At 43.9% G+C, this 22,883-nt stretch overlaps 1 protein-coding gene across 2 annotated transcripts in view; it reads right to left on the bottom strand.

Moving 5' to 3' along the window:
* FGF12 (fibroblast growth factor 12) overlaps positions 1-22,883 on the bottom strand; it is a 590,755-nt gene that overhangs the window by 275,630 nt on the left and 292,242 nt on the right. The window lies entirely within an intron of this gene.

Below are 22,883 nucleotides of genomic sequence, written 5' to 3'. Positions count from 1 at the left end.
TCATTGGACATGAACTCGGCTCATCTGGATGACGTCACAGAGAGACACTGAGGAGCGCAAGCATGCCTGCCTTCTCAGTGTCTGCGGGATGACAGGCTGGATGGCAGCTTTCTGCTGCGGTCCATCCTGTCATCTCGATGTAGCAGAGCTGGAGCTGTCCTGGGAACCATGGAAAGGTAAGGATGAGGTTGCTTTATTATTTTTCTTTTATTGCAGGAGATCGTTGGCTTCAGCTGGAATGGGCGTGATGGTAAGTATGGTTTAATTTAGAACAATAAAGAATTGTGTCTTTATTTCAATTAAAGGACTTTACTCTGGGTGTTTGTGTTTTCTTTTAACTTTGACTATGGGGTTAGTAATGGGGGTGTCTTATAGACGCCTCTCCATTACTAACCTGGGCTTGATGTCAGCTGGCATTATAAGCTGACATCAACCCCAACCCTATTACCCCCTGCCACCGCACCAGGGCAGCGTGGAAGAGCGAGGCTAAGTGCCAGAATTGGCGCATCCTATGGATGCGCCATTTCTGGGGCGGCTGACGGCTGGTGTTTCTAGCCTGGGAGGGGGCCAATATTCATGGCACCCTTCCTGGGCTATTAATATCAGCCCCCAGCTGTCTGCCTAGCCTGTGCTAGCTATTAAATTAGGGGGGACCCCACGTTATTTTTTTGGGGGGGTTCCCCCATTTTAATAGCTAGTAAAGGCTAGGTATTCAGCTGGGGGCTGATATTAGTAGCCTGGGAAGCTCCGTGGGTATTACCCCCTTCCCAGGCTTCAAACATCTGCCCCAGCTGTCTGCTTAACCTCCGCTAGAGCCTAAAATTAAGGGGAACCCCACGCCAATTTTTTTTTTAAATAAATCCTTTATTTTAACACTAAATGACAAGTACAGTAATCAACACTGTCACTGTACTTCATATATATGTGACTGACATGTTTCTATCTATCTAATCTATGTGTGATTCTCTATTCTTTCTGTTCTAAATTGTCGGGTACAGATGCTGAATTGCCGGCCGGCTTTCTTAAAGAGACGGTGCATGAAAACACTATTATTTTTTTAAATAAATCCTTTACACTAAATGACAAGTACAGTAAGCAACACTGTCACTGTACTTCATATATATGTGACTGACATGTTTCTATCTATCTAATCTATGTGTGAAGCTCTATTCTTTCTGTTATAAATTGTCGGGTACCGCTGCTGAATTGCCGGCCGGCTTTTTTAAAGAGACGGTGCACGAAAACACTAATATTTTTTTTAATAAATCCTTTACACTAAATGACAAGTACAGTAAGCAACACTGTCACTGTACTTCATATATATGTGACTGACATGTTTCTATCTATCTAATCTATGTGTGATGCTCTATTCTTTCTGTTGTAAATTGTCGGGTACCGGTGTATGCCGCTGATGAATTGCCGGCTTTTCATGTCATTCTACATTATTCTTAGTTGTTTTACTTCATGTAGAATTAACCTACAAGGAAAGAAAGGGTTTATTTTCATTCCGATATTTGTGTCCCATTGACTTGCATTGGTTTCCGGTATCGGAATCGGCGATATCCGATACTTTTTGGGTATCGGCCCGATCCAATCCGATACGATATTTCCTGATATCGGAAGGTATCGCTCAACACTAATTATAACCCAAGAACTTCTGGTTAGAGAAGAAACCATGTCCCTAATCTACGGGCTACTGTAAAATAGGCATCCAAAATCCATGATTGACAAGGGATGCAAAAAATTATCCAAAGCAAGGTAATCTGGATAAATTAATGTTGTTTTATCCCAATTACGTCTTGCATCAGTAATTCACTTTAGTAAGCTGCAGAACACACAAACCATGAGTTAGGCTACTTTAATTAGCAGGTGAAGATTTTTTTGGATTCAATAGTAAGGATCTGTGTACATAAGAGTAACCGTCTTCTTAATTTTTATTTAATAAACCAATAGTGCGAGTAAAAGTAAACAACTTTGTAACATATTTTATCAGAGAAATCTGCTTCTTTCTCCTCCTGGACTGATCATCCACTCTCAATTCATGGGTAAAATCTGGAAAATCTGTATTTGGTGAACATAGATTTTATTATTACTGAGATAGGAATTGACAGTTAGTGTTTTTTTTTTAAAAAAAAATTAAGGAGGGAGGAGCTAAAGGGCACAGTCATCCTGCTGGTAGTTACATAGAACTTTATGAGCACCAACTGTCATCTAAGTAATGGGAAAATCTGTATTCACTGGAGACAGAATTTACCCATGAATTGAGAGTTTTGAGAATTAGTGTAGGAGGAAAAAGAAGTAGATTACTCTAAAACAATAAATTACAAAGTTGCTCATCTTCACCTATACTAATGATTTACCATTGAGGTGCACACTTCCTCAAAATTAATGTTCTGATGGAAATGTGGAAAATGAGTCTATTGAATGCTAGACATAACAACCAATAGTAAATTCATATCTATCTATCTATCTGTATTGAGAATGTATTGACGGCATAAAACATGCAATCAGCCATTTGCTCTTTTGTCGGCTGATCTCTGGACATGTTTACACGGGGTAATGACTCTCTAAATGTTCATTGAGCTGATCATCGGTCCATTTAAAAGGGCATTTCCATACTGCAAATAAGTATATCAGTATTTTATCTTAATGGTTCATAGTGAAGAATTGCATTCTTCTGCACATCTATAACCTAACAGGTGTGTGTACTTGGTAATGGACATTGTCATCAGGATTAAAGCGAGTTAAAAAGAGTGTACTTTGAAGTGGTCATAAGACAATGACAGGATGTGACTGAACTGAATGGTTGGGGTTTTGCCAAATGACTTGCCCTTCTGAATGAACCAATAGATGTATGGTCTATCATCACAAAATTCCAAACTGTCTGTCTACAGACTATTTTAGACTTCTTGCATGACGGGCCTTTGTATTCAAGATTACAATATATAATATTCAATAAACAGGAATCTTCATTCACTTCAAAAAGATCCAGAATAGCAGTAAAAAAGATCATTTTTAGTATCCTACAAATAATGATATGGTGATCATCCATAGTCCATATGGATTTCCAAAAATTGTAGTTCACATTTAGTAAATGTAAATTGTTTGGGGTCAGCTCGCCTTTTCCATATTGATCTTCATATTTAGCTGCTGATTTTCATGCCATCTTACAGCCATTGTGTTGCAGTCATGCAACCACGTGACACACACACGTTGTCAGCGTACACATTGATAATTTACATTATCAACCTGATCTACTGTCTTCTTCTTCAAAACCTTGTAGATTGTAAACTCTAAAGCTGAAATATATGGAAACATAATCCACAATTCGTGAGATTTATCCATTTCGAGTAAAACACCAATATTCAAGGAACTCTGAATATTCACAAATCAAAACCTGAAAGAAATATACCACTAAGCATAGCGGAATAAAAGGCATTGCTACTAAATCCACGTATGTAGGGAGTGTGCAAAGTCTTATCACAGTTCAGATTTTTTATTCCTTCAGACTTCTAAATGTCTATTCATTTATAACCAAGGGGCAGATTTATCAAAACTGTCTAGTATAGCAACCAATTAGAGCTCATCTTTCATTTCACTTGAACTTTTCTGGTAGAATCAAACCTACACTATTATTGATTACAATTTTTTTCTTTTAGGTAGTTTTGATAAATGAGCCCCCCTGTAAATATTGTAAAACTTTAAGATATCAAGAGGAACTATATAGAACTTTCAGGTAACTTTTCAGAATAAGCAGTCATACGTGGGAGGAATAACAGTACTTCTGTTCATTGACTTGTATCCTGCATTTTCACCAGCTTTCTTGTATGCAGGCTCTATTTCTTAATTTGCAATTGTCTCTGAGCTAGTGGGTGCTGTGATGTCTCCCTCAGACTAAACACACAAAGGGAGGCTCGTTTTTACCTTTGGGAGCACCCAGAGGAGGAAATTATACAGCACTGAGCAGTGTAGCTGTGAATCCAGGTCTGGGATAAACTAGCTAGGAATCTGCACAATCCGTTTTTCTGCCTCTCACTCTGCTTCTCTTTCATTTCCGTGGAGTATTAATAGGAGGTGTAACCTGGTACCTCACTGTTCTGGCAGTCCATTTTATGTTGAGAAAGATGGATATGAGCTGTTTTTCAGAGTGAATTATAAGCTTAGGAGGCAAAAGAAGAAGTGGCTCATAAGAGGATAAAGAAGCAGCTTTCTCTGATAAGGTATACTACAAAGTTTGTTATCCTCACAGGCAGGGCCGGCGTACCCGGGCAAGTGCCGGGGCCCTGGAAAATCAGAAGGGCCCACCGCCCACTCACTGTCGGGGCCCTGGCCGCTTCCTCGGCACCTGTTCAGTGACACAGGTTCAGCTTGATTGCCAGCACTTCAGATATGGCCGCGCACAGTGTGCTGTGTCTGCTAGTAATGACACGGCAGGATCGATGGCACTGCACCTTTAATTGTGCTTGTGTGTCGCCCCTGCAGCGTCATTACTAGCAGACACAGCCGCACAGCGCGCGGCCATGTCTGGGGGAGTGCCGGCAATCAAACACCGTCGGAGGTCCTGCACAGATGGGGGGGAGCGGCCCGTACCCGACCGCAAGTGGGCCCCTCTGATGTTCCAGGGCCATGATGTCTGTGACATGCTGGGGGCCCTGCACAGCCCCATACCTGAGGAGCTGCTGGACAGGACATTGGACCGGGGACAGGTGAGTCAGGCTTCCCCAATCCCCATATTAAAAATATTTGTAATGGGTCTGTGTGAGTGCATGTATGTGAATGTCAGTGTGTATGACTGTGTATATATATTTGTCTGTTTTATATATGTCTTTAAGAATTTGTGTAAAAATGTGTGTATGTCTGTAGGTGTACAAATCTGTGTACCGTGTGTGCGTGCATATGTGTGTGCGCATGTCTGCGTACCGTGTGTGCGTGCATGTGTCTGCGTACTGTGTCTGCATACCGTGTGTGTGCGTGCATGTGTCTGCGTACCGTGTCTGCGTACTGTGTCTGCGTACCGTGTGTGCGTACTGTGTCTGCGTACCGTGTGTGTGCGCATGTCTGCGTACCGTGTGTGTTCGCATGTCTGCGTACCGTGTGTGCGTGCATGTGTCTGTGTACCGTGTGTGCGTGCATGTGTCTGCGTACCGTGTGTGCGTGCATGTCTACGTACCGTGTGTGCGTGCATGTGTCTGCATACCGTGTGTGCATGTCTGCGTACCGTGTGTGCGTTCGCATGTCTGCATATGTAAAGGATAAGGGGGCAGGCTGGGCCCTGTGTACTATATATATATTTCTCCGCCTTATCTGTGCATCATGAATCGTGTATGTGTTAAAGGGGCCACTGAGACTCTTTCGCCCGGGGCCCAGAAAAACCTGGAGCCGGCCCTGCTCACAGGTACTATTGATGTATGCAAAGTCTGTTGAAAAATACAGCACCCATTTAAGGTTGCAGACCTGAACCTGCTTCTTGGATTCACAAGCGTAGACATATCAAATTTTTAACATGTGCAGCTGCACATGAACGCAGTAAGATAGGAGGGTCCTCTTCCATCTAAAAAAAGCTTCTTACTATCAATTTAATAGAAATTAATTTTCTGAACTAATGAATTAGGAATTTTGTATCTTAAAATTATTAGCAAAGATTAGTCATGGGGAATGTTCAAGGGTGAGTAATTAGAGAGGAAGGGGCCAAATACTATTCTTGTTTTGTACGCTGTTGCTTCCTGTAAGGCTGCTTGAGTACATCATATTGCCTGAGACCACATCCTGGTTCTCCTCTGTCCTTATGTTCCCAGAGGCTGTGTTCACACGATGCGTATTTCATGCGTTTCCGCGGCGTTTTTGCAGTTGCGTAAACGCCGCGGAAACGCATGAAAAACGCATGGTTGAAGGGAAGCAATGTTCCCCAATGGAAATCCGCATGTGCTGTGCCCATGATGCGGATTTTTCCGCAGCGTTAACGCTGCGGTCAAAAATCCGCAGCATGTCAATTAGGGTATGTGCACACGATGCAGAAATGAAGCAGAAAATTTCTGCATCATTTCTGCATCTCCCTGGCAGAAAAAACGCATGCAGATTGTGCATGCGTTTTTCCTGCAGAATACATGCGGATCCACATGCAGATTCACATGCGTTTCCGCATGCAGATTGACAAGCGCTTTCCAGGCGATGTTAGCATCACCTGGAAAGTGCTTGATAACTAGGTCACACTATATAAATCCATGCAAACAGCATGGATTTATACAGTGTGAACCGAGAGCGTGTATATACTTACCTCCGATGGCCCGCGCTGTCCTGCTCAATCTGTTCTCCCGGCTGCCGGCAACTTTGAATTGAAAGACCTGCCGACGTCAGCGTCACGTGACCCGTCACATGACTCTGACGTCACCGCAGGTCCTACAACTCACTGCAAAGTGCCGGGAACCAAGCGGGAGCGCTGCGCGGGCCGACAGAAGGTAAGAATACATTATTTTTTATTTTATTCTTCTTTTTACAGCTTTTTTAATGGTACCTGGGTGTGGATGAGACTCTCCTCTCCTCCACACCCGGGTACCATCCGCACATTAGAACGCACCAATTACGCAAGTACAGATGCTGTCTTGCGGAATTGGCGCGTTCTAATGCAAGTCAATGGCGGCGAAATCGCCGCGTTTCCGCAAAATTAATTGACATGCTGCGGATTTTTGACCGCAGCGTTAACGCTGCGGAAAAATCCGCATCATGGGCACAGCACATGCGGATTTCCATTGGGGAACATTGCTTCCCTTCTACCATGCGTTTTTCATGCGTTTCCGCGGCGTTTACGCAACTGCAAAAACGCCGCGGAAACGCATGAAATACGCATCGTGTGAACACAGCCTTAATTTTGCGGAAACGCGGCGATTTCGCCGCCATTGACTTGCATTAGAACGCGCCAATTCCGCAAGACAGCATCTGTACTTGCGTAATTGGTGCGTTCTAATGTGCGGATGGTACCCGGGTGTGGAGGAGAGGAGAGTCTCATCCACACCCAGGTACCATTAAAAAAGCTGTAAAAAGAAGAATAAAATAAAAAATAATGTATTCTTACCTTCTGTCGGCCCGCGCAGCGCTCCCGCTTGGTTCCCGGCACTTTGCAGTGAGTTGTAGGACCTGCGGTGACGTCAGAGTCATGTGACGGGTCACGTGACGCTGACGTCGGCAGGTCTTTCAATTCAAAGTTGCCGGCAGCCGGGAGAACAGATTGAGCAGGACAGCGCGGGCCATCGGAGGTAAGTATATACACGCTCTCGGTTCACACTGTATAAATCCATGCTGTTTGCATGGATTTATATAGTGTGACCTAGTTATCAAGCACTTTCCAGGTGATGCTAACATCGCCTGGAAAGCGCTTGTCAATCTGCATGCGGAAACGCATGTGAATCTGCATGTGGATCCGCATGTATTCTGCAGGAAAAACGCATGCACAATCTGCATGCGTTTTTTCTGCCAGGGAGATGCAGAAATGATGCAGAAATTTTCTGCTTCATTTCTGCATCGTGTGCACATACCCTGACAGTGTGAACCCCAATATTATGCCCTACTTCTTCCTATTGAATCCATCAAAGCATTAACATGAAAAGAGAGACAAAGCAAAGCCCACTAGGAATGCAGTGGTGTGGTATAAGTTATCTCATATTACGCTATTCCAGGGGTGGCCAATTAATTTTCCCAAGGAACCACATGGGAAACTGGGACTGCTGTTGAAGGCCAAACCAATCGGCTGAACTTGAAGGGGTGGTCTGAAACCAAAGGTGAATTTCATTGTAAATGCCTATCTATTTAATTTAATAACCTATTCTCTTTTCTAATATACTTTAATAAAAAATTCCATAACTTTCCCTCTCTATTCTGACTTCCGGTCTGCTCATTTTTTAATCTTCCAATGATGTTTTGTTTGAGTTTCACCAGTGTATACTGGGATACTTAAATGGAACGCCATCAAGGCGCCGTAGTCACTGCGTCACTGCCATTGCTGCTATCACCACTCTGAAACAAAGTGTCACCAGTGATGTCTGTTTCAGGGGCTGGACTAGTCCCTACTCTACTGAGCATGTGTTAGTTATAAATTCTGACGCATGCTCAGTATGAGCTCCCTGCGCTATATTCCTTTGAATGCACAGTGACAGTGCGCTCCCTTGCCAGCTCTAAGGAGAAGTGATGAGTCGGCAAGAGAGTGTACTGTTAGTGCAAATTGTAAGGAAACAATGCGGCACGCAGGGACTAGCCCACCTCTTGAAACAAATGTCACTGATGACACTTTTTTCAAGGTGAGGAAAGCAGCTGTGGCAGTAACCACAGACCTGGCCCCTGATGACGTCCCGTCTGAGTATCCTAGCATGCACTGGGAATTCTCAAAGTAAACTTCATCGGATGTAAAAAAAAAAAAAAAAAAACGCAATCAAACAAGAAACAAAAAAAACAGTGACTATTCTTTACCAAGTCATAGGTCTTACAGCTGTTATGGATGGAGGAGGGAGCCAATTGACAATGCTTTTAGACAGCTGTGTCACATGCAGAGATAGGCTGGCGAACAGGCAATCTCTGTATGTGTCACAGCTGTCTAACAGTCGTGACACTTGCAGGCGTGGCACCCAAGCGTGCTTGCCGAAAGGGTTAATGAGGCATACTCGCTCATCACTAATTTTAATATAACTTGCTTTTTGCATTTAACTGCATTTTTCATAGACCAACCTAAAATGATTCAGGAAATTGGTTGAGTGCTTTAAAAAATCTAAATCTCCCTTCCCTGTAATATAAGAGCACTCAAAGTTGCTTCTGCTGATTAAACATTGAAGCAGCATTTTTATAGCCACGATCTACTGGAAACCCACTTTTCTTATTTCCATCTACCTGGTAGTAAATCAATACAGAGCTCTGCATTTATTCATAAACTGTGAAAAATCATCTGTTGATAATACAAAAGAAGTTGGATGATATTCCATAGCAACAAAAAATCAGTTTCTTTACTCTGATGACTTGTTTTTAATTTTCTCACGACTATCATAAGATATATCTGCACTTTTAGATCCAAAATGTCAAGCGTATCAATTCTTTAATATGTCTTTACAGTGGATAGAACTTGGTTTTTATGAAACAGAGCTCCATATGCCGTGAATAGGGGCAGAATTATTAACCCCTTCAGGACCAGGCCAATTTTCCTTCTCTGCTTCCTTCTCTGCTAGATAAAGCCTTGTTTTTAAGGGACAAGTTGTAATTTTGAAAGATACCATTCACTTCACCATATAATGCACTGAGAAATAGAAAAAGAAAATCCAAATGGGGGGAAATTTTGAAGAATATACAATCCCCTTATTGTTTGTGGGTCTTCCTTTAAGGCTATGTTCACACACATTGTGTTTTGCTGCATGTTTTGCAACAGATTTTTATGCTTTTTGTTTGCTGCGTATTTTCTGCCTTGCTCGTTTTTGGAAAATAGAGCATGTCACTTCTTTCAATGTTTTTTCAGCGTTTTTTTCTGTGTTTTTTCACCCATAGGAAGTAATGGGCGATGAAAAAAATGCTGCAAAAATGCACCAAAAACCCACTTGCTGTTTTTGCTGTGTTTTTGATGGCAAAATAGAATGGGATTCTTTTTTTCACAGAACTTTATGCACATGCCTAAATAGAGACAGAAGGACAGTGAATAAAATGCAAAAAAGCATCAAAAACGCAGGAAAACCTGAATTTTTCACACAGCTGTTTTCCTGTCAGAGAAAAGTTGTCAGCAGATTTGCAGCAGATTTAGCTGCAGAAAAAAACACAACGTGTGTGAACATAGCCTTACGGTGTTCATTGTATGGTAAAGGTTTACCTGGCAATGTGATTACAGCGATGCCAAACTTAGATTTAATTAGTTTTTATTAATATATTTTTTAGTAAATACAATATTTTGATTGCTTTTTATTGCACTGTTTTAGCGAGGTGTGGTGCCCTAAAAATGGCAATTCTAGCATTTCATTTTTGTTTTTGAGTTAGTCCAGTATTTTCATACAGTAGTATGGACTTTTTTGCACATGACGCTATCAAACATATTTATTTTATTGTTTGTTTGTTTTTACTCCTTTGTTTCACTGACAATAAAGGTGATTTAAACGTTTACATTTTTTTTTTGATTTTTATGAACATCTCTTGATTATTTTTCCCTTCATTTTTTACTCCTATTAGCAGAGACTTGAACTTGCGCTTGTTTGAGCGCTTATTCTACATACTGTAATAACTTAGTACTCTATTATATTGAAAAAAATGACAATTTCCAAGGAAGCCCAACCTCCTAGGAGAACCAAGATAGCAACGGTGGGCCCTATAATATGCATACAGCTGCTATGGCAACCCATCCGCATGCCGCACTCGTATGGAGGGTTCCGATGGGCAACTCTGCACATGTTCACCAACAACAAAACTATTTAAATGCTGCTGTCAGTGATTGAAAAGCAGTGATTGGACCTGCTGTAGGCAGGAGCCGGCTGTATAACACCTCCAGCATCAGTATGGAATGGACTCAGCTCCTGTGCACACTCCAGCACCCTGATGCCGATGTACATGTACAGCAGGGTGCATGAATAGGTTGAAAGTGGTATTTAATCGAAAAAAAAAGTGCATGCATCTCTTAAAGGGAACCTGTCACATTGGATATAGCTATTTACTTGAAGATAAAGTGTTAATCTGCAGGTTAATAGAAAGGTGTCAGGCCATCGTTTTGAAAGCCTGGCTCCTAGGAGAAAATCAACTTTATTCCTCCCGGAATGCAGGCACACTGACCCGGCTACAATCACTGCTCACAGCACTGACAGCAGCGGCTGTAAGCGCGCCCCGACCCTGACTGACAGCCAGCTCTGCAATGCATCGGTACAGAGCCGGCTGTCAGTCGAAGCACCGGGGTATACTTACAGTGCTGTAAGCGATGATTGAAGCCGTGCTGGCATGACTGAAAGTCAGTGGCTCCCAGGAGGAATAAAGTTTATTTTCCTCTGGGAGCCGCACTTTCAGTATGGCAACCAGGAACCTTTCTAATACTATGTGCCCACGATGCAGAAATGAAGCAGAAAATTTCTGGTTCATTTCCGCATGTTCTCTCCCGGAAAAACGCATGCGGAATTTGGCAAGCGTTTTTCGCGCGTTTTAGAAGCGTTTGGGACATGCGGAATTGCCTTGCATTTTTTATTGCATTGACAAGGCAATTCCGCATGCGTAAACGCAAAATTAATGCCCATGCTGTGGATTTTTGAGCGCATCAAAATCGCTGCAGAAAAATCCGCAGCATGGGCATTGACAGTGCGGATTCTCATTGGGGACCATGGGGGACGGATTACCAAGCGTTTCACAAGTGTTTACGCTGCAGAAATTCCACAGCATATAAGCTTGTAAAACGCTACGTGGGCACGCAGCCTAACACTATTAACCGTCACTTTCTCTCATTATCTGCAGGTTGATAGCGTTATCTGACGTGTGACAGATTTCCTTTAGTAAATTTCACTCATTTTGGATACAATCTGTCTAAACATGAAGGCCACACTTACTCCTTGAAGAATATGCCCAATTTTCTTGGCATTTTTCAATATTTGAGGGTGAAATATGATTTACAACTTTTTTAGACACAATTTACTTGGAAAACTGGTAAAAACTGCTTAATAAATATGGGCCATAAATGTAAAAGATAACATGCTTGGCCAGGACTAGAGGCAGTGAAGGAGCTGATTACATAGTGTCTCATCATGGAATTCATTGTAAAACTGCACACAGTGAGCTGCTATACGCCATCTAGTGGCAGATCCAGGTATAGCCTACATGATGTCTTTTAACTGTGAAGGGAAAACAGATCTTATAAGAAATGCAAAGCAATGCCCAATGTAAAGATATTCAAACTGTACAGAATTTATATTAAAATGCTATTCAGTGGTGGATATTCAATTAAATCTGCATCAGGTTTGCATGAGAAGAGGCCATATAATATTTCCAGGTGGACTAGTCACTAATCACAGTGGTTTCTCAAAATATTAGTTTGAAAATTGTAAAATAATCTTCTGGAAAAGTATTTGCAGTATTGTGGGAAAACCTGGCCTGTATAAGATACGCTTCATAAAAAGGCTGCTAATAAATATATCCTTCCTGACCTAAAGCCCATTAACAGAGTAAATTGGTTTCATCCAGTAAGGAAAACTGACACTTTTTATAAATAAAGTTATTTCAAGTTGGTAAAGTAGAGCTTTACCGCAAAACAACTTTATATACATTCAGCATGCTAGAATCCGCAAAAGATTTGTCCGACAGTAAAATATTTTTTTTTAAGGCATTGAATGATTTAAAATAATAAACCAAGGCACACTTACAGTGGGGAAAAAGTATTTAGTCAGACCTCAACTATGAGAGACAAAATGAGAAAACAAAATCCGGAAAATCACATTGTCTGATTTGGAAAGAATTTTTTTTTAAATTTTGGTGGAAAATAAGTATTTGGTCAATTACAAACAAGCAAGATTTCTGGCTCTAACAGACCTGTAACTTCTTCTTTAAGAGGCTCCTCTGTCCTCCACTCATTACCTGTAGTACTGGCACCTGTTTGAACTTATTATCAGTATAAAAGACACCTGTCCGCAACCTCAAACAGTCACACTCCAAACTCCACCATGGTGAAGACCAAAGAACTGTCTAAGGACACCAGAAACAAAATTGTAGCCCTGCACGAGGCTGGGAAGACTGAATCTGCAATAGGCAAGCAGCTTGGTGTGAAGAAATCAACTGTGGGAGCAATAATTAGAAAATGAAAGACATACAAGACCACTGATAATCTCCCTCGATCTGGGGTTCCACATAAGATCTCACCCCATGGGGTCAAAATGATCTCAAGAACAGTGAGCAAAAATCCCAGAACCACATGGGGGGACCTAGTGAATGACCTGCAGAGAGCTGGGACCATTGTTACACAGGCTACCGTCAGTAACACACTACGCCGCCATGGACTCAGATCCTGCAGTGCCAGACATGTCCCCCTGCTTAAGCCATTACGTGTTCGGGACCGTCTGAAGTTTGCTAGAGAGCATCTGATGATCCATAAGAGTATTGGAAGAATGTCATATGGTCAGATAAAACCAAAGTAGAACTGTTTGGTAGAAACACAACTTGTCGTGTTTGGAGAAGAAAGAATACTGAGTTGCATCCAAAGAACACCATACCGACTGTGAAGCATGGGGGTGGCAACATCATGTTTTGGGGTTCTTTCTCTGCCAAGGGACCAGGACGACTGATCCCTGTACATGAAAGAATGAATGGGTCCATGTATCGTGAGATTTTGAGTGCAAACCTCCTTCCATCAGCAAGGGCATTGAAGGTGAAACGTGGCTGGGTCTTTCAGCATGACAATGATCCCAAGCACACCGCCAGGGCAATGAAGGAGTGGCTTTGTAAGAAGCATTTCAAGGTCCTGGAGTGGCTTAGCCAGTCTCCAGATCTAAACCCTATAGAAAACCTTTGGAGGAAGTTGAAAGTCCGTGTTGCCCAGCGACAGCCCCAAAACATCACTGCTCTAGAGGAGATCTGCATGGAGGAATGGGCCAACTTACCAGCAACAGTGTGTGCCAACCTTGTGAAGACTTACAGAAAACGTTCGACCTCTGTCATTGCCAACAAAGGATATATAACAAAGTATTGAGATGAACTTTTGTAATTGACCAAATACTTATTTTCCACCAAAATTTTTAAAAAAATTCTTTCCAAATCAGACAATGTGATTTTCAGGATTTGTTTTCTCATTTTGTCTCTCATAGTTGATGTCTACCTATGATGTCAATTGCAGGCCTCTCTCATTTTTTTAAGTGGGAGAACTTGCACAATTGGTGGCTGACTAAATACTTTTTTTCCCCACTGTACCTTCTAGAACCCCACAAATCCAGATGTCTCCACCCACTCCAGAAGCGGTGTTTGTCTCGTTTGCAAGAAACACTGCACTGCTGCAGCCTGTAATTGGCTGCAGAGGTCACTAGTTGAGCGCAACAATGGTTGGCTCTCTAATGACATGCTCTTTTAGTCACCTGATCGCTACAGGCTGCAGCAGTTTGAGTTTTCCAAGCCGTGGGACTGTAGCAGCCTTGAGCCTTTTAGTGGTTGTGGATACACAACCACGCCAGGTGTGTACCATTACCTTTGGTCTCCCCATTGTTACTCAGATAAAACCGTATTTGTGCTTTATTGTTATTCCAGTTTTCCCTATTTACATCTGTTGACCAGGCATCTGTTACTGAAGGTTGTGTCATAGAGTACAAAGTGTCCCATCTGTACTGATATGGAATATTAAGAAGATATTTAATTTAAAAGCACATATTTAGTGTGCTAGGAACTGTGTGCTACCAGTAGGGTAGCCAGATCTTTCATTTTGAACCATTTTTTCATTAAAGGGGTTTTCCTGTCTTTCTCAATGTTCTGTTGAAAGAAGCTGATGAGAATTTAGTGGACACATGTCTGCAAGAAAGCAAACTGGATGGCTGCCTTCTCATGCAGGAAAAATAGGGGGAAACCTGACTGTGCACATTGAAGACCAGGGTCGGTCTGGGCTGGCGGGATACCGGGAAATTTCCCGGTGGGCCCCGCCCCTGCTGCAGAGTAGAGGGGGGAGAAGAGAACAAAAAAAAATCCTGCGGTTTTAAGGGGCACGGGCCCTTTAAAAGCGCAGGCACAGTGTATGCAGGGACGCGCGCACGCAGCGTTCATTACCTGAACCACCGCGGCGCACGTCCCAGTGAAGCAGCTGAAGCTGCGTGTCTCCCTTCGCCGGCCGGCGTATGACGTCATCGTCATGCGCCTGCTGTGACGGAGGCGCGCAACTCAGGAGAAGGAGGACACCGCACGGGATCGCAGGAAGGTAAGAGGTGTGTGTGTGTGTAATGGTCTGGACACACAAGGCGGGGGCCAGCAGGACACACAAGGGGGGGCCCAGCTGGACAGACCCACAAGGGGGGGGCCCAGCTGGACAGACACACAAGGGGGGGCCCAGCTGGACAGACACACAAGGGGGGGCCAAGTTGGACAGACACACAAGGGGGGGCCCAGCTGGACAGACACACAAGGGGGGGCCCAGCTGGAGAGACACACAAGGGGGGGCCCAGCTGGACAGACACACAAGGGGGGGCCAAGCTGGACAGACACACAAGGGGGGGGCCCAGCTGGACAGACACACAAGGGGGGGCCCAGCTGGACAGACACACAAGGGGGGGCCCAGCTGGACAGACACACAAGGGGGGGCCCAGCTGGACAGACACACAAGGGGGGCCCAGCTGGATGGACACACAAGGGGGGCCCAGCTGGATGGACACACAAGGGGGGCCCAGCTGGACGGACACACGAGGGGGGGCCCAGCTGGACGGACACACGAGGGGGGGCCCAGCTGGACGGACACACGAGGGGGGGCCCAGCTGGACACACGAGGGGGGGCCCAGCTGGACGAACACACGAGGGGGGGCCCAGCTGGACACACGAGGGGGGGCCCAGCTGGACACACGAGGGGGGCCAAGCTGGACACACGAGGGGGGGCCAAGCTGGACACACGAGGGGGGGCCAAGCTGGACACACGAGGGGGGAACCCTGGCTGGACACGCAAGGGGGGGGCCCTGGCTGGACACACAAGGGGGGGAGCCTTGGCTGGACACGCAAAGGGGGAGCCCTGGCTGGACACGCAAGGGAGGGGAGCCCTGGCTGGACACATAAGGGGGAGCCCTGGCAGGACACACAAGGGGGAACCAAGGTGGACCCAGGCAAAGGGGGGTGGGCAGGATGGGTATATGGGGGGCAGGATGGATATATGGGGGGGCAGGATGGATATATGGGGGGGCAAGATGGATATATGGAGGCCAGGATGGATATATGGGGGGGGCAAGCTGGACTTATGGAGGCCAGGATGGATATATGGGGGGGGGGGGGGGCAGGCTGAACACATGGAGGCCAGGATGGATATATGGGGGGGGCTAGGATGAATATGTGGGGGGGGCGGGCTCGATACACATGGGCTAGCATAAATATATGGAGGGGCACGCTGGATATATGGGGGGTGTCAGGATGGATATATGCAGGGGGTAAGGGCAGTATGGATATATGAGGGGAGAGGCTGGACACATGGAGGCCAGGATGAATATGTAGAGGGCAGGCTGGACACATGGAGGATATATGGGGGGGACATATGGGGGCGCAGGCTGGAAACATGGAGGCAAGGATGGATATGTGGGGGGGCAGACTGGCACATGGGGGGGCTAGGATGGGTATATGGGAGGGGGCAGGCTCGATACACATGTGCTAGGATAAATATATGGAGGGGTCACACTAGACAAATGGTGGCCAGAAGGGACATATGGGGGTGCCTGGCTAGACAAGGGACTTAATTACTGTTTGGGAGCCAGATTGAGGAACATACTTTATTAGTTTATGGTGACCAGTGGGGAACATTATTACTTTAGATTCCAATTATTATTACATTATTACTTCTGTAATATAATTTACTTTTTAGGAAATTGTTTTCCATGGGATGGGACAAAAGAGAGGTCCTGTTACTGTGCAGGACGGCACTATGTTGCTTTTTTTCTTCAACTGGTGTAGTGTAGAGGTCGGGGGGGGGGGGAAGTGGGAATATTCTCTAGAAGAGATCAGTTATTAATAACTGTGTGTTATTTTCTGCAGAGATGATTCCTGGCTGGAAGAAGTGATGGCTGTCTGTGCCAGATGAAGAAGAAAAGCGAAGATGAAGGACTTCACCTAGAGACATCACTGGTGAGTCAGTGTATTACATGTACACTTACACTACACACGTGGTCAAAATTGTTGGTACTCCTCGTTTAATGAAAGAAAAACCCACAATGGTCACAGAAATAACTTCAATCTGATAAATTACAAATTTTTGAAAATGAAGAGATGAAGGTCAGACATTGATTTTCTGCTTCCACAGAATTTAAAAAAAAATTAACCTCATGAAATCGGCCTGGACAGAAATGATGGTTCTTCTTCTTAACTTAATATTTTGTTGAACCTTTTGAGGCAATCACTGCAATCAAACGATTCCTGTAACTGTCAATGAGACTTCTGCGCCTCTCGACAGGTATTTTGGCCGACTCCTCATGAGCAAACTGCTCCAGTTGTCTCGTGTTTGAAGGTTGCCTTTTCCAGAATGTTTCAGCTCTTTCCAAAGATGCTCCATAGGATTTAGGTCAGGGCTCATAGAAGCCACTTCAGAATAGTCCAATGTTTTCCTCTTAGCCATTCTTGGGTGTTTTTAGCTGTGTGTTTTGGGTCATTATCCTGTTGCTAGACCTGCGACTGAGACCAAGCTTTCTGACACTGGGCAGCACATTTCTCTCTAGAATCCCTTGATAGTCTTGAGATTTCATTGTACCCTGCACAGATTCAAGACACCCTGTGCCAGGTGCAGCAAAGCAGCCCCAGAACATAACAGAGCCTCCACCATGTTTCACAGTAGGGACAGTGTTCTTTTCTTGATATGCTTCATTTTTCCATCTGTGAACATAGAGCTGATGTGCCTTGCCAAAAACTTCAATTTTTGTCTCATCTGTCCATAGTACATTCTCCCAGAAGCTTTGTGGCTTGTCAACATGTAGTTTGGCAAATTCCAGTCTGGCTTTTTTACTATTTTTTTTTTCAACAATGGTGTTCTCCTTGGTCGTCTTACATGAAGTTCACTTTGGATCAAACAACGGTGGATAGTACGATCTGACACTGATGTTCCTTGAGCTTGAAGTTCACCTTTAATCTCTTTAGAAGTTATTCTGGGCTCTTTTGTTACCATTCATATTATCCGTCTCTTTGATTTGTCATCAATTTTCCTCCTGCACCCACGTCCAGGGAGGTTGGCTACAGTCCCATGGATCTTAAATTTCTGAATAATATGTGCACCTGTAGTCACAGAAACATCAAGCTGCTTGGAGATGGTCTTATAACCTTTACCTTTTAACATGCTTTTCTATCATTTTCTTTCTAATCTCCTGAGACAGCTCTTTCCTTTGCTTCGTCTGGTCCATGTTGAGTGTGGTACACACCATGTCACCAAACAACACAGTGAGTATCTGTAGCCCTATATACAAGCACAGTGAGTATCTGTAGCCCTATATACAAGCACAGTGAGTATCTGTAACCCTATATACAGGCACAGTGAATATCTGTAACCCTATATACAGGCACAGTGAGTATCTGTAACTCTATATACAGGCACAGTGAGTATCTGTAACCCTATATACAGGCACAGTGAGTATCTGTAGCCCTATATACAGGCACAGTGAGTATCTGCAGCCCTATATATAGCACAGTGAGTATCTGTAGCCCTATATACAGGCCCACTGACTGATTACAAGATTGTAGACACCTGTGATGCTAATTAGTGGACACAACTTTATTTAACATGTCCCTTTTGTCACATTATTTTCAGGGGTACCATCATTTCTGTCCAGGCCGATTTCATGAGTTTAATTTTTTTTTTAAATTCAGTGGAAGCAGAAAAGCAATGTCTGACTTTCATTTGTTCATTTTCATAGATTTTTAATTTATTATTACTTTTGTCAGATTCAAGTTATTTCTGTGACCATTGTGGGTTTTTCTTTCATTAAACGAGGGGTACCAACAATTCTGACCACGTGTGTATATAGTATATACAGAACTCCTGTGTATGTCACTGGTGATCACTATATTATGTATACACTATATACAGAGCTTCTGTGTATAATGTCACTTGTGACCACTGTATTACCTGTGCACTATATACAGAGCTCCAGTGTATAATGTCACTGGTGATCACTGTATTACCTGTACACTGACACTATATACAGAGCTCCTGTGTATAATGTCACTGGTGATCCCTGTATTACCTGTACACTATACACTATATACAGAGCTCCTGTGTATAATGTCACTGGTGACCACTGTATTACCTGTACACTATATACAGAGCTCCTGTGTATAATGTCACTGGTGACCACTGTATTATCTGTACACTATATACAGAGCTCCTGTGTATAATGTCACTGGTGACCACTGTATTACCTGTGCAATATATACAGAGCTCCTGTGTATAATGTCACTGGTGACCACTGTATTACCTGTACACTATATACAGAGCTCCTGTGTATAATGTCACTGGTGACCACTGTATTATCTGTACACTATATACAGAGCTCCTGTGTATAATGTCACTGGTGACCACTGTATTACCTGTGCACTATACACTATGTACAGAGCTCCTGTGTATAATGTCACTGGTGACCACTGTATTACCTGTACACTATATACAGAGCTCCTGTGTATAATGTCACTGGTGACCACTGTAATACCTGTACACTAAATACAGAGCTCCAGTGTATAATGTCACTGGTGATCACTGTATTACCTGTACACTGACACTCTATACAGAGCTCCTGTGTATAATGTCACTGGTGAACCCTGTATTACCTGTACACTGACACTATATACTGAGCTCCAGTGTATAATGTCACTGGTGGTCACTGTATTACCTGTACACTGTACACTATATACAGAGCTCCTGTGTATAATGTCACTGGTGATCCCTGTATTACCTGTACACTGACACTATATACAGAGCTCCTGTGTATAATGTCACTGGTGATCCCTGTATTACCTGTACACTGACACTATATACAGAGCTCCTGTGTATAATGTCACTGGTGGTAATAACAGTGTTGTTAGTATTGTGGTTTGTATTCATGATCAGTATTGTAGTATTTGGTCACTTTGGGGTGGTAATATGTGGTCTGGTCATGGTGTGGCCATATTTGTTCCTTGTATGTAGTATTATTCGGTCACTATGTGGTGGTAATATGTGATCTAGTCATGGTGTGGCGATATTTGTCTCTTTTGTATGTGGTATTATTGGTGTTGATATAGTGGACTGTGTTGTGTATGGCAGTCATTTTGTTCTTGCTGATATTAACTAGGAAAAGATTTTTTTCCATTAGGCCACAGCCCCACCATCAGTATTCGGTCAGTATTTTTTCTCAGGAGTAGCTGCCAAAACCAGGAGTGGGTGATAAATACAGAATTGGTGACTTGTTTCTATTATACCTTTTCTCTGATTGTTCCTCACCTGGTTTTGGCTCCCACTCCTGAGAAAAAATACTGACCAAATACTGATAGTGGGGCCGCAGCCTTAGAGATTAAATACTTGGACCAGAGCGGCAGAGATGCACTTACAGGGGTTCTCTGGTGAAAACAAGTAATCACCTCTCCACAGGATCAGTGATGATATTGATTGGTGGGGGTCTGACTGCTGGGACACAATCGGCAGAATGTGGAGCTTTTCTCCCCATTAGACTGGAGCGGCATGTGAGATGCGACCACTCATCCAGTCATTCCCTCAGTGACTGTGAGCGCTGCTCTTTTTTGGAAGCTGCATTTTAAAATGGGGATAAGTGTCCTGTCAGGGATGAAACTTTCCCACTCTTCTGATAGGCGCGTTTTCCAATGTTCGGACCCAAACGATCAATAAGTGATCACCGATCCTGTGGATCCCATGGATCGGTGATAACTTGTTTTAACCAAAGAAGCCCTTTAAGGCAAACTACCGTAATTGTACATCCCAGTTATAGTGGTGCACTGTAGATGTGCAGGAGCCGCCAGTCAATGCTCCACTATAACAGGGATAGCGGATAACAGATATTTGCATATGGCTGTAGGTGGGCCCCTAGAGTCAGTTCTCCCTGTGGGCCCCAGACACCCCAGTCCGACCCTGTTGAAGACTGTCACAATTCGGCCACCTGCGGTCATATAGATGATTGCACGAATTTCACTTGAGCCAGGAAAACCCCTTTAAAGACATTGCATCTGCACCATTTACATTGTGACAGCTACAGGCTGCACAAAGCAGCATGTATATTATCTTACAGTAAATCACGCAGTAGGTATACTTCATGTATGGCAAGTGTAACATGGCCAATCTAGCAGCCAACAGTGCCAGTTCAGGGGGCATACAATGAGACACTTCTGTGGCAATGCAGGTGTAAAGGCCAGCGGCATCTTTCAGAATGAAGGTATTTTCCTATAGTTTAAAGGTTAACATTTGTTAATAAACCTAGCCTTTACTGGGAAACTTCCAGCAGCTGTCTAAGTAACGCTGCTCTGAAAGTGACAAGCCTGACCTTCAATGAAAGACACTATTTTGTTTTCTTGTGATTTTCTATTGCCTTTGGTTTACAGCCTATGTGATGGAAATATCTGAGTACTGTGGAGCGAGCTGTTTAAACACAAAGATTAATATTATTAATAATTAAAACAAGCAATGGCAAAGGAATTAGTCACATTTTCTTATGCCGCAGCAATGATAATTGCTGACTCAGTTGTCAAAAATTATATTGTAGGTTCTACATCCTAAAATTTGGATGTGTGGATATATAAAGATTACAGGAAGACTCATTTAATATCTAATATCAAGCTTCAACTGACCCATTAAAAGAATTCTCATGAATTATTTTCAAGGAGAAAATCCAGCGTTAGTTGCCGTAAAATCATCATAGTCTTAATTATATATTGTAAGATAGCTTACAGACACATAGTTGATGGGAGGTATGTATCACAGAGATGCTTGTCATCTGTGATGTAATCCTGGAATGTTGCTCTAGTGCAGGGGTCCTTAAACTACGGCCCGTGGGCCACATGCGGCCCGCGGAGGATTTTTATCCGGCCCACCGGGCTGTGGGCAGAGGAGAGTGGTGCCAGCGCCCGCCCTTCTCCCCCACTTACTCAGGACCCCGGCAGCCGGATACTTACCTCTCCCCGTGCCTCCGCAGATCCGCTGTCTTCCTGCTTTGCGCTCCCTGTGACGTTTCAGGTCAGAGGGTGCAGTGACGTCTTTCCACCGCGCCCTCCCCTGAGCCGTCACAGGCAGCGCAGAGCGGGAAGACGCCAGCGACGCTGGAGTCCGGAATTGAGCAGCAGCAGCAGGTGAGAAGTGAGGTGAGTATTGGATTATTTTTTTTTTTTAATGTAAGGAGGCATAGGTCATTATATGGGGGGGTGACATCCTGCATGGGGCATAATATGGGGGGTGACATCCTGCATGGGGCATTATATGGGGGGGTGACATCCTGCATGGGGCATTATAAGGGGGAGGTGACATCCTGCAGGGGGCATTATATGGAGAGTGACATGCTGCATGGGGCATTATATGGGGGGTGACATCCAGCATGGGGCATTATATGGGGGGGTGACATCCTGAATGGGGCATAATAAAGACAGGGGAGTGATATCTTGCATGGGGCATTATATGGTGGGAGAAAGGGACATCCTGCATGGGGCATTATATGGGGGGTGACATCCTGCATGGGGCCTATGCTGCCTATTGGGGACATTTACCTGACTATTGGAGACCTATGCTGCCTATTGGGGACATTTACCTGCCTATTGGGGACATTTACCTGCCTATTGGGGACCTATGCTGCCTATTGGGGATATGTACCTGCCTATTGGAGACCTATGCTGCCTATTGGGGACATTTACCTGCCTATTGGGGACCTATGCTGCCTATTGGGGATATTTACCTGCCTATTGGGGACCTATGCTGCCTATTGGGGACATTTACCTGCCTATTGAAATACCGGTTGATTTAACTTTACTTGTTCTTCATTTTAAATATTGTATTTGTTCCTGTATTGTTTTTTTACTTCAAAATAAGATATGTGCAGTGTGCATAGGAATTTGTTCTTATTTTTTTTTTAAAAAAACTATATTCCGGCCCTCCAATGGTCTGAGGGACAGTGAACTGGCCCCCTGTTTAAAAAATTTGAGGACCCCTTCTCTAGTGCATCTAAGCACTAAGAGGATTGTTTGGTGCTGCGGGCCAGCTTTTACGGGTAGCCGGAGAGATGGGCGGG

Source organism: Phyllobates terribilis, unplaced genomic scaffold (genome assembly GCF_046119375.1).
Source record: "Phyllobates terribilis strain yellow unplaced genomic scaffold, ASM4611937v1 Scaffold_3__8_contigs__length_932513732, whole genome shotgun sequence".
Classification (NCBI taxonomy): Eukaryota; Metazoa; Chordata; class Amphibia; order Anura; family Dendrobatidae; genus Phyllobates; species Phyllobates terribilis.
Note: the sequence above shows the minus strand (reverse complement) of the source record. Positions and strands in the feature narration are given on the sequence as shown.